This window comes from Vicia villosa, linkage group LG7, assembly GCF_029867415.1.
Source record: "Vicia villosa cultivar HV-30 ecotype Madison, WI linkage group LG7, Vvil1.0, whole genome shotgun sequence".
Taxonomy (NCBI): domain Eukaryota; kingdom Viridiplantae; phylum Streptophyta; class Magnoliopsida; order Fabales; family Fabaceae; genus Vicia; species Vicia villosa.
Window position 1 is genome coordinate 135,967,270 of NC_081186.1, and position 13,768 is coordinate 135,981,037.

Genomic DNA, 13,768 nt, shown 5'->3' on the forward strand with positions numbered 1-13,768 from the left:
TGTAATTTTTTTTTTGGACTTAGACTCTCTTTATCTATAAAAAAATTTACTAAAAAATAATTATGGAGAGAATCATAATGTTTTATTTTTAAACATTCTTTCATTTAGCATTGATTCATAATATATTACCTTTTTATATCTTCATTTATAATCAAACACTTAATGACTTTTTTTGATGAATAATGTATCAACAAATATTAAAATGATTACATTTACTACCAATGGAAAGACAAATTGTAAAAAAAAAAAAAATCAAAATATAATTATTTAAAATAATTTAATAAATATACTTTCCTCCAAAATCGAACAATATATAAGATTTAAATTTAAATAAAAATAAAGGAGTGTTATTTAAATAATATAATTTACTTCAAATTTGATTTGACCAAATTATTAAGAGCATATTTATTATTTAATCTATTATATAATCTTTTGGTGTTATTAACACATTGTATATTAATATTTAAACCAATACAATTTTTTATATTTAAAAATTAAATAAAATCATTTAAATTATAAATCAGTATTAACATATTTATTGTGTAATATCATTTTACTTAATCTTATTAGAATATAATATTCTCTTAAAAATATATTAGAAAACATTTCAAAATATATTATTTTCACTATATGTCAATGTATACAAACATGTTTTTACTAGTCTTATGAACTCAAAATAGAAGATATTAATTTTTTTATTTTTTAATATTTTTTAATTACAAATAATGATCCATACAAAACTATTAGCCATTATTTAAATAATATGAAAACGATATTTTTGTACAACAGTAATTTCATTATTAATAACTATACAAAACTATTAGCCATATCTCATAAAGAGCTATCATTTGATCATTTTAATTAAAAAGGCTAATAATTTTGTTAAATTATTTCTATCAAGAATCAGTGAGTTCGTCATTTCTACAAGTGCAAAGTAAAGAATATAGACTTGGGAGTGATACAAGTAATAATAAAAGTAATAATGATTGAGTTTAAAGATAGTGCACTGTCAGTATAAAATAGTTTTACACATACAACCAATCAAAATATTTTAATTTATTATGTAATTTTAGTTTTTAAAAATTAAAAGTAAAATTTATTCTGATGCATGTCTCTCACACTGTCAGTGCATTTCCTTTTTTTTCCATAATAATTAGATAAGTAACAATAATTAGATGATAAAATTAAAAAAGAACAAATCAATAGTATATTTAATATTGAAAGTGTCAATAGTCTTAAAATAATTTTTTCATACAAATACGTAGAGCTGTCAAAATGGGCTAGTCCATATGAGCTGGCCAGTCAGGGCTGAAAAATCACATGGCTGGGCCAACATTATTTCATGTATTATATTAGTTTTTCTCTTATGTTAATTAGTCAAGTATTATTTTATACAATTTAGATATATATTGAATTTAGAAACACATTATGGTATTTATAAGAGATAATATAGTATTTAAAAATGTATTATGTTTAAAATAATATAATTTTTAATTTAATTTATAATAAATATTATGGAGTTTTTATTTTAATTTTTTAAATAAAAAAGCCATTTAGGGCTGGGTAGCCCGAAGTCCATCTAGGGCCGGGCTCGGATAGTAATTCTCGAGCCCATATTACACAGAATCTTTTTGACCAAGCCCTAAAAAATCAAGGTCCGTTTAAGACCAGTAATCCATTTTGAGAGCTCTACGAATATATAAGTCACTGGGAGACTAAAAAAGTATGGATTATCAACTTATTTTGTGAGCAATTGTTAAAACACAAATTTTTATTATGAGAAACATATTTTAATTATAATTATTGATTCTTCTAGATGAATAATATAATATATTACTGTATTGTTTGAATTTAAAATTTAAAAATTCATAGAGATAAGAATACAATTAATACCAAAAATATTATGATATTGTCAATATTATTACAATTATGATTATCAATTAAATAAACCATTTTAAAAATATTAATTATTTCTTTACTTAAAAAATATTAGATAAATTATATATGATGATTATTATATATTATTATTATTATTATTATTATTATTATTATTATTATTATTATTATTATTATTATAAATTATATATTTTAGTTCAATAAAAAATAATTATAAAGTCAACTCATTAATCCTTTCGTTATACTTAAGTTAAGGTTTCGATTTAAGTTTAAAATGTGAAAAGTTATATTGAATTGAGTTACAAATTTTCTTAAGTTAAGAAAAAAAATTATCTACTACGAAACCAACCCAATCCATTTATAAATGATCGATGACAATTCATTAAAAATTAAACAGAGTAGATAAAAGGTTTAGGTCACACTCGATCCAATCCAATAGTAGACATTCCTACGCATTGTCATCACTAATCGTATTTTAATATTATTTTTTTACATTGTTTCACTTTTTTTGGTTCCATTTTTTTACATAATTCAAAAAATAAGAAAAGTGAATTGCATTTGGCCTTTATGTGCGGTTGGTTTGTTAAAAGAAAATGAGGGATTGGATATTACAGTTTTTTTTATTACGGATGCAAAAATAAATTATGGTACTGAACAAAAAAGATCACAAGGAATGAGACAAAACCATGAATTCTTGTCCCACACTATATCATGAGACAACTTTTTGTCCCAAACACAAATTTTAAAAAAATAAAATCAGAATACTATTTTTTACTTTCTTTCTCATTATTTAATATTTTAATTCATAAATATAATATTAATATTTTATATATCAATACAAATATTAAATAAACATTATATTATTTTTATTCGGTTCATCGACATATCAAACAAAGTACAAAAAAAATCTCTATTTATCATTTTTCTTCTCTTCAAATTATTTAGTAATTTGATTCATAAATAACAATATTTTGTATATCAATAAAAAATATTATGTAAAAAATTATATTATTTGGTCTGCTGCATAAACATATTAAACAACGTAAAGTAAAAAATTTATTTCTTCATCTTTTTCGTCTTTATTATTTAATATTTTATATATCAATAAATAATATTATAATAAAAATTATATTATTTTGTCTAGTACATAGACACAATCAAGTAAAATTGAGAAAAAAATTGTGAAGTACATTAACCATCAAACACAGTACAATATAATAAATTATTTTATATTATTCTATACTTTTTAATATTGTTCTGTCCAATACTTTATATTTTACAAATCAAACACTTTGGGAAGAATCCATAAAAACAATTATTATAAAAAAAACTCGTTTTATTTTATAAAAAAAAGCATATTCTATAATTTATTTTCTAGAAACATAGTTTACATGATTTAATATATTTTAAATTACAAATTTTAAAAACTCTAATAACAATCATCTTTTAAAAATATTTAACAAACAACGAAGAATAAAAACTATTTAACCCAACGCTAATTTCATAACTTTGTCAAACTTACATGTGATTTCAATCAAACACCTTTTTTATATATTTATTCTAATATTTTTATTCTAGTATACCATTCAATGTATAATTAAATGAATTGGTGAATATTTCATGACTAAAAAAAAGTATTCGTAAATTTTTTCTGTTCATATATATTTGAGTGGGAAAAATTTAAAATTAAAATAATATTGTACTATTTTATAGTTACAATTGCCTTTGAAAATATCATTATTTTTCAATTTGATTTAAAATATATTATATTTTTTCGGTTGTAAGGCCGAATATTAAGATTTTTAAAAAAATATATTATTTTTCCTATAAATTGTTAGAAAGTCTCCAACTTTAAACATACCACATCATCAAATTTCTCATATCCAAATCATTCCGCCTCCTCTCAACATCTTAGCATTCCGTCGATTTTTGTGTGAAATTAGTTTCATCTTCTTTATAATATCTCTAAATTTTCTACCATATTACTTCAATTAGGAAAAAAAAAGTAGATTCACTGAAAACTTATTTTATTCATTGGAAAAATTCAGGAAAACAACGTGGTTGTGATCCTGAGAAAACAACATACCTAAAATCAATTTGTTTGTTTCTCTCATGGATAACGATGATTGTGACCTATTTTCCTTTGTTCATAGCTGCAAAGCTCCCACTTTTACTTCTCCTACTACCATTTTTGAATCTCTTCCTCCACCTCAAACCTTAACAACCATTTCCACAACTACCAATAGCATTGTATCTCCTCTTAACATCACACCATCTTACTTTGATGATTTTTCTTTAACCCAGAAAAATAGAGCAGTCTCTTTTCCCCCACTTCAACCAACTGATTTTATAGAACTAGACAAATTGAAAATCAATTTCAATTCAACCACTGCTATCCCCACCCACACCACCACTATCCCAATTATCCCCATCACCACCACCCCCGACACCACTATCCCAATTATCCCGACCACCATTACCACCACAACCCCCATCCACACCCCCATCACTACCATCACTAACACTATTGATCATGACTCTAATCAAAATTTTAATTTTTGTGTTTTCCCAACTGATATCACTAGACTAGAACAAAATATACCCAACTTAAATCCAACAACCATTATCCCTATCCCCATCATTAATAACTCTACCACTATCTCTACCACCGTCACTCCCATCCCTATTACTACCACCTTCACTAACCCTAATCTTACAACAAATACTTTTACCCCAAGCGCCACCACCACTATACCTTCCATGACTACCATGATTAACACTAAAACTAGTTTTCATGGAACCAATAATAATCATAAAATAAATAATCTCCCAGTACTCCAACCTGCCGTTTGCATTGAAATCACAACAGCTCATTTTGATCTTGCATACAACCATCCATTACTTTTCCAACAATATCCAAAAGAGTTTAAGCAACTACCAATTCTACAACCCCATACTAGTTCTAAGATTTCAGCAAAGAAACACACACAAGGAGAACTATGTAAAACAAGGAAAAGGTAAAATATTTATTCATATATTTTAACATCTTTAAATATTTACCTGTCTTAATATGTCAAATTAATGCAACATTTTTACATTGATCAACTCCTTGTGATTTTATACCATTTAAGCTTTCATTTTTTCCAGAAAATTTGATAATCAAATGATATCAGAATTCCATGTAAGTGTAGAGAAGCTGGGAGAAGATCCGTGGGAATGGAATAAATATGGACAAAAACCCATTAAGAGGTCTCCACATCCAAGGTTTTTTTCTTCAAATTCATGTGACTTTTACATATAAATTCTGTTATCTATTAAACATTCCCACACCTAAGGTTATGAAAAGTGGTTGAAGGCATTGCGATCCTTGCAATTGAAGAGAATTGTAGTCAAATGTGATTAAAGTGATCTTAATTGCGATTAAATTTACATTTCAACTTCATAAACAACAAATTTTTGTTACAATCTTACCTAAAATAAGCGATAATTTTAAAATATAAAATAAATTCACAAAATGAATGTTAATTTTGTTTTTTAATTTAATATTTTTTCCGTCATATTTCTTTTAGATTTAAGGTAGTGCATTGTCAGTGGAAACTAGTTTTACACCATTATCCAATAGAATTATAACATTCAGCTATGTCATATCAGTATTTTAAAGTTAAACACATGACTTGGATGGGTACACGTCTTTGATTGGTTGATAATGTAAAAGTACTTTACACTGTCAGTGCATACTCTTTTTTCTCTTTCCTTTTATCTATATTGTTTTATTTCATTTTTACTAATTTATAATATACCACCTTATTTTCTATCATTAGTATTTGATTTAGTCCTAGCAAAATTTACTTTTATTAAAATTATTTTCTTTGATATTCATTTTTCATTTTTATGTTGCAGTAAAATTAAATGATCCAGATTTTTCATTTTTCATTTGAAGGACAAAGTCGAATCTTACACCCGTCTAAAAAAACTATCTATATACTTATATTTGTTTATCTGGTTTTAGTTGTTAAAAAACTAAAAATTTGTGGTGTTTTTTATATGAAACAATGTATTAATGATTTTGCAGGAGTTACTACAAATGTAGCACTTTCAAAGATTGTCCAGCAAAAAAATTTGTAGAAAAGAAACAAAACAAAGAGAATATTTATGTGGTGACATATATAGGAGAGCACAACCATCCAAAACCCGATGTTAATTGGAATTATACCTTGGAGTCCCCTCAAGATAAATGATCGAAGAAGATATTATGTGGTGTCACAGAATATGAATCATTGTCAAACATTAAAAACTATGATTCTCATAGTACGGTGATGTCTCAGATTGATCAATCAGAATGCTACATGTTCATGTTCGCCAATATGAGAGTTATGTCAGAGGATTCTCTAATGGATTTCAACCAATTCAATGGTGGTTTTATATTTCCTTAGTTGGGTCTAACCTAAAAAATTTATTTTTATGATTGAGCCAATTTAGTTTAGAATTGGCACCTAAATAATATATGTTCCTATGGTTATTCTTAATGTATGCAAAACTGTATACACAAAATATTATTATTTTCTCACTTTTAGCTTTACCAATTATTCTTTATTATTAATTTTTTTATTGAATTTGCAAACACTAACTATTCACTAAAACTTATAAAACATCATACATTATATTTGTCCCTTATAAAATAAGCCTATGATAAAATTTTATCTTTAGATTTTTTATTCTCAAATAGTAAATTAATAATCTCAATATATTTATAAATCCTTAGCGGCGTGGGATAGCTCGACTGGTATGTTTATTAAATTTATTACAACTCAACTACAAGAAAGAGAAGTGTATAAACAGATAGAGAGACCATAATAAATTTAATTGATCATAATAACTAAGTTATGACAGTTGGCTTGTATTGAAAGTCACACTTGCAACACTTTTTAACTATTACAAACAACAATATACAAAAACTAAATTATATTTCCAATACCATTCCTAATTCAAATTTCCTAAGCTCGTAATTCCTATTAATCCTTTGAGGCCTAAAAACTTTATTTACTTCAAGGTTTTTGGTTAGAATGTCTATAAGTTGCAATTCACTCTTGAAATATTCAATCTTTAATATTTATTTATCAATTTAATCCCTTAAGAATTGATACATAATTTCTTTCTATGTGTTTGCTCCCACCATGACTCATTAGATGGTTTGATATATATATTTTTTTTAATTTTCCAATACAACTTGATCTTTACAATGTCACTTACATTCAACTCCTCAAATAACATTTCAATCCATAATATTCGACAAACAACATAAGATTTTGCAACATACTCTGCCATGTAACATATTCTTCAAAATATCTTATTCATATTTCTTCTGATGCAAGAAAACTCCATGACTCCATGATCTAGGTTCACAATATCCATTCAATTGAGAAAAGATAACTTCACACCTATTTCATACATCTTTCAAACTTTATATATTACAATGGCCACTATAACACCCTAATTCTACCCACGGTAATTATAACAAAAATCAGAGTTATACAAAATCTTATCAAACAACGGGATGTCACACTTCACATCAAAATATACATCATAAACAACCTGCTCATTTATTTCAATCGATACATAACGCTTCGCATTTGGATGAACCGATAACATCATACTTTAAGCTTTGAGGCTAAACATCTTCATATTAATTTTGCAGCGGAATCACAAAATTCAAGTCTAAATAACATATTATTCTATTCAACTAAAACAACTTGAAAACATCACGGTACTTCATCAAATATTATTTAAATTTTAGCATTACAAAACAAATACAACATCTAAACATCTATTGTTCATCCCCCCCGAGTGCTACGTATCAGAGCGACAACACCGACTAGAACTCACGGCAACTAAATCTTCATCACAGTAATCACCTGCATGTTATCAGTATAAAGGTAACGGCGAAACAAAAGAAAGGGGTGAGATATCAAACCATAAAAATAGAGTTATGATAAAAAATATATTCAGTTTCAAGTCATAATATTCATCACTTTGCGGTTTAATCGTTACCGTTCAATTCACTTCTCTATTTCAACCAAAACGACCCACGTCACAATATTACACACGAATTCATATTCAAGTCACGGAAATTCACCTAAGTTCCTACATCAAATCACACAAATTCATAATCTTACATGTGAGATATTGGATCGAACTCTAGTATGGTAGAAGGTTGTTCACATGCTGGTGTCGAAGTGTGCATGCTGTAGTCGAAGATTGGTCTAGCATGCAGGTGTCGAAGATGCTAGGGTTAGCATGTTAAATTAGGTTTTAGTAATTAAAACCTAATTTGTTAAGTTAGCTTGTTTGTTAAGTTGGCTTGTGTAATGGGCCTTGTGGCAAAAGCCCATTAGTTAGTATGTTAGGTTTTATTATAAATAGCATACTAGTCTCTCATCATTGCTAAGCTGCAAATCCTAATTTAGGGTGAGAGAGGTTATTTGTTATTCTTGTAAACTTGTAATTTTTTGTTTTCTAAGAGAAAGTAAAAGAGTAGCAGTTATAACCAATTCTTGTGTTCTTCTTCTTCCTTGTCCTTTATTCTTCCCTTGCATTATACTTTGTTCTTAGCATTGAATTCACAACAAATTGGTGCGGTGAGCCTGGAGAAGATGCCGTCAACAAAGTATGAGATTGAAAATTTCACCGGAGTGAATGATTTCAGTCTGTGGCGCTTGAAGATGAAAGCCCTACTGGTTCAGCAGGGTTGTTTGGAAGCGTTGAAGGGAGAGGCAGCCATTAATGCTGCATTAACGGCAACAGAGAAGACGACTATGATCAAGAAGGCACACAGTGCAATTTTGTTGAGCCTTGGTGATAAGTTTCTCAGACAGGTATCAAAGGAGACGACGATATCAGGGTTATGGACGAAACTTGAATGTTATTATATGACCAAATCACTAGTAAATCGACTCTACCTGAAGCAAGCTTTGTATTCATTCAAGATGGTTAAAGACAAAGTGTTAGCTGAGCAGTTTGATATGTTCAGCAAGCTGATTCTTGATCTTGAAAATATTGATGTAAAGATCGATGATGAAGATCAAGCGCTGTTACTACTGTGTGCTTTGCCTCGATCACATGCTCACTTCAAAGAAACTCTCATGTATGGAAGGGAGTCCCTGTCCTTTGAAGAAGTTCAATCAGCCCTGTATTCAAAGGACATGAACGAATGAAAGGAGCATAAACCTTCGACTATTGGTGAAGGTTTGGCCGTTAAAGGAAAATTCTTGCGAAAGGATGGTAAGTTTGACAAGAAGAAAGGAAAAACCCAGCAAAAGTCTTATAGTGGCGAAGCATCTGGTATTCGATGCTATCATTGTAAGAAGGAGGGTCACACACGAAAGGCATGCCCTGAACGCCTCAAAGATCATGGAGGTAAGGATAATGGCAATGCAGCCATTGTTCAAGATGATTTTGAATCATTTGATGTTTTTGTGGTTTCAAGCAGTGAATCTAGGAAGGAGTGGATTATGGATTCAGGTTGCACTTGGCACATGACTCCAAACAAAGACTTGTTCGAGGAATTATGTGATCAAGATGGTGGATCAGTACTGCTGGGAAACAACAAAGCTTGCAAGATTGCAGGTGTTGGATCTGTGAGATTCAAGCTCCATGATAAGTCAATAAGGTTGTTGACTGAAGTCAGGTATGTTCCTGATTTGAAGAGAAATATGCTTTCTCTTGGTGAATTCAACAAGAAAGGGTATGTTTTCCAAGGAGAGAAAAGTATCCTAAGAGTCATGAAGGGGTCAGAGGAAGTCTTGAGAGGCGTGGAGAAACAAGGCTTGTATACCCTTGAGGCTGAAGTTGTAAGTGGTTCAACAAATGTTGCATCCACAAAACCTTTTGTCAAAGACAGAAATCTGACACATGAGATTGGGCCATGTCAGTGAAAGGGGTCTGGTCGAATTAGGGAAACAAAATCTGCTTGGTGGAGACAAAGTCGAAAAGCTGAAGTTTAGTGAACCCTGTGTATTTGGAAAATCTTGCAGAGTGAAGTTCAACAAAGGCAAACAAAGAACACATGGATCCCTTGATTACATCCATGCTGATCTTTGGGGGCCCGCAAGGTGTCCATCACATTCAGGAGCAAGGTATTTTCTATCCATAGTTGATGATTATTCCAGGAAGTTATGGGTATTCATCCAGAAGACTAAGGATGAAACTTTTGAGAATTTCAAAAGTTGGAAGACTCTGGTAGAAAATCAGACTGGCAGGAAGGTCAAGAGGTTGAGAACCGACAATGGCCTTGAATTTTGCAATGAGGAATTCGAAAGCTTTTGTGCTGCCTCTGGTATTGTAAGGCACATAATTATTGCAGGTACTCCACAGAAAAATGGTTTGGCTGAAAGGTTTAATCGAACCATTTTGGAGAGAGTCAGATGCATGTTGACTAGTTCTGGGTTAAAGAAGGTATTCTGGGCTGAGGCTGTTTCGACAGCAACATATCTGATAAACAGACGTCCTTCGACAGCGTTAGATATGAAGACACCTGAAGAAATTTGGTCAGGACATCCACCAGATCTCGACAAACTGAGAGTATTTGGCAGCGTAGCTGTCATACCCCAAAATTTGCCCACTACATTTTATACTCAAGCTTATTTGAGTATCAGAAGCTTAAGACTTGACTGACTGTACACTCTCCTAAAACAACAATCCTCAAATTAGGGTTTCGATCTTTTCAAAGTAAAATCAAGTTCTGACAATTCAAGTGGATCTCATAACCTCTCATATACTTCAAAGGATCCTCATGCCAAGTTTCAAGTTCTGATTCAAAAGATTGCTCATGCAATGGCCCAAACGATCAATAATTGACTGGTTAATCTAAAAGTCAAACTATGGTCAAACCACAGTAAAAACTTCTGATTTTTGGTCAACATCCTCATTATGAAGTATCATCCATCATTTGATCAAGAATTGATCATGATTCATCAAGGAAAGCACCAAAATCATCAGAAACATAAGTTTCTAAATTAGGGTTTTAAGGGAAAAGTCAACTAAACTTTGACCAGCCATAACTCCTACATGGAACATCAGAAATTTCCCATCCAAAGCTCATTCTCAAGGAAATTTGATTCTCTACAACTTTGATTTTGGGCCCAAGGTCAATAAATGCTTCCGCATAGGAGATATGAGCCAAAACATTACAGGTCCTTCTAGAAGATCGCAAAAAGCTGGTTTTTTCCAGGAGCCATATCATCAAGATAAAATCCTCAAATGCAAAAAAGCTTCCAAAGTGGCTTGAAAAGGACATCTTGGGCTTTCCAAAAAGTCCTAGAACATCTTCATATGACAAATATTGAGAGAGTTATGGCTTGCACAAGTTGGGCGATTTTGAGAAAATGCACAAAGGGCAAAGTGGAGAATTTTGGATGGTTGGACTAATGGGCCTAAGTTTTGGATTCTAATCACACATGTGATCCATAAAATGTCCTATAAAGTCATCTTTATATTTTTGGCATTTTTATTTCTATTTATTTGAATTTTATTCATTTAAATGGCAAATAAACCAAGTAAAAAACTAAAAATAAAGAATTAAATCATGGGACTCTATTTTGGATCATGTGAAAGCCCAAGAAACACCATGGGGACCAAGGAATTTCGTTCTACATAATTTTGGATTTATTTTATTTTATTTGTTTTGATTATTATTCATTTAAAAATCAAAATAAATCAAATAAATACCAAATAAATGCATGGCTTGTGATTGCAATCAAGAGATTCATCAAATAATAATCTTGAGGGCCAAGGAAAAGAATTGAAGTTGATTGATACACAATTAAACTCAAAATAGCAAGTTTTGAGTCAAAATATTTTCTCTTCCAAATCAAATATTTTCTTGATCCAATTGTTGATTCTTTCCAAATTAAATGACCTAATCTTTGCTCTCATATATAGCACAACACATTCAGATGAGAGGACGGATTTTGGGGAGAGGACACAAGGGTTTGCAAAGCTTGAAATTTTCAAAGAAAGTAAGAAATCCGTAGCCTTGAGTGCAGCCTCTCTCGAGTCCAAACAACCATTCAAACATCTTCACAAGGTAGTATATGTTACTAATGAATGAATCACGAAGTACCATGATGCATAGAAGGGTCGTATCACGTTTATACTTTTCATACGTTCTTAAGTTTCATTCATCATATTTTGTTCTGTTTCTTTCAAATCTAATGTTGCATATGAGTTTGTATTGATCTTTAGAACAGATTAAAGCCTTTTAACCGAAGCTTGGACGTACAGGTTATGATTTGCCATTATTAGGGCATATATGTTCTTGCCCTTCGTATGCATGTTTGCAGGTTGTTTTAGGCCATGAGGATGCCGGATTCGTGATCAGAAGCAAATTTTAAGTCGACCTGGGCCTTTAGTTTTATTAATCTTGTTCGCTTCCACGAGTGCCATGTTTGCAGGTTCTTTCCTACGAATATATGGCTATTCCGCAGGTAAAAGCATGGGTGAAATCGCAGGCAATTCCGCATGTGTATGGGAAAGAGACGATGAATAGTGATCAGGCCATTCTCGGTGCACGCGCGTGGAGCCTATTGGCCAGTCAAACAATTTTGGTCTTCTCTCCTCTTTTCATTGGTTAGCGCAGAACAACAGTGGGCCCCAGTTTTATTTTATTGACTTTTCAATTACCATTATGTTTTCTATTTATTTGTATCATGAAGATGTAGTGACAACAAATTGAGATCGGTACAGATGGTGAGTATAGGACGCTGTTGAACCAGAAGGGCGTGGGTTCGAATCCCTTCCCAGCGTATTATTTTTCCCAAATAAGCCAACTACAGATTCGATGCGCGCTACTCACAAAAACCCGTCATGCTCCCTCAACGAGAGCCCTCAGATCGAGCCAACGTGGGATCCAACGTCCTCAAGCCTGCAGACCTATCATGGTCCTTCAGAAGCCTAACACACCTGATCCAAGCTAAGTTTCTCTAATTTTTTTTATTTTTATTTTTTTCAATTACATAATTATCTTTGATTCTCTTTTTTATTATTATTATTATTATCATTCTTTTGTTATTTATTTGTTTTACTATATATCATTTATATAAATAATAGTTTTATAATTATCTATTTTTAAATCGAAAACTCGATTTTCTTTACAATCCTTTAATTTTAATACGCTTAATTAATTAAAATATTAGGTTGAACCTTATAATTATTATATTCTATTCTGGCTCATCTAGCCATCCTATCGAACTTTCGATTCCATTAGCCTTTTAGGGTTTGTTCAATCCCATTTATTTGTTTTATAAAATAGGGTTTATACCCATAGTTAACGAATCTTAAATGCACTAACGCTTCTCATCTTCATGGCAATTCTTTTTAGGGTTAATCAGGAATCCTCCGATTACGCGCCACGCCAATCGAAAAGCTAAGTGTCTAACCCTCTTTTGGTTTAAAATATCATTTTAGTTTTTATTTTTCCCTTTTTGATTAAACTAGGGTTTGTTGAACTTGTAACGCACTCACCCTTATTTATTTTCCTCTTAATTTGTAGAGTTGATCAAGGGTTCGAGGAAGATCAAGGCTCAAGATAATTATTCATCCCTCTTATTTTTTTTGTCTTTTAAACTCCCCCATCCCCGCAGGTGTTTATTGTAATAGCGTAGGACATTTAAATTGCTTTATTTTTTTGCTGTGGTTAGTAATCTTAGGGAGTGCAAGCCTTTAACAGAATTAGGATAACTAATTACAAGATTAAATATTCGAACTGAACCACGTGATTGTTGCACCCACACACCTTTAGGGTAATCCCTCTTGTTGCCTTATATTGTTGCCTTGTTGCCTCTAAGCATACTAAATAGTCAAAGTCCCTCGATTCCGA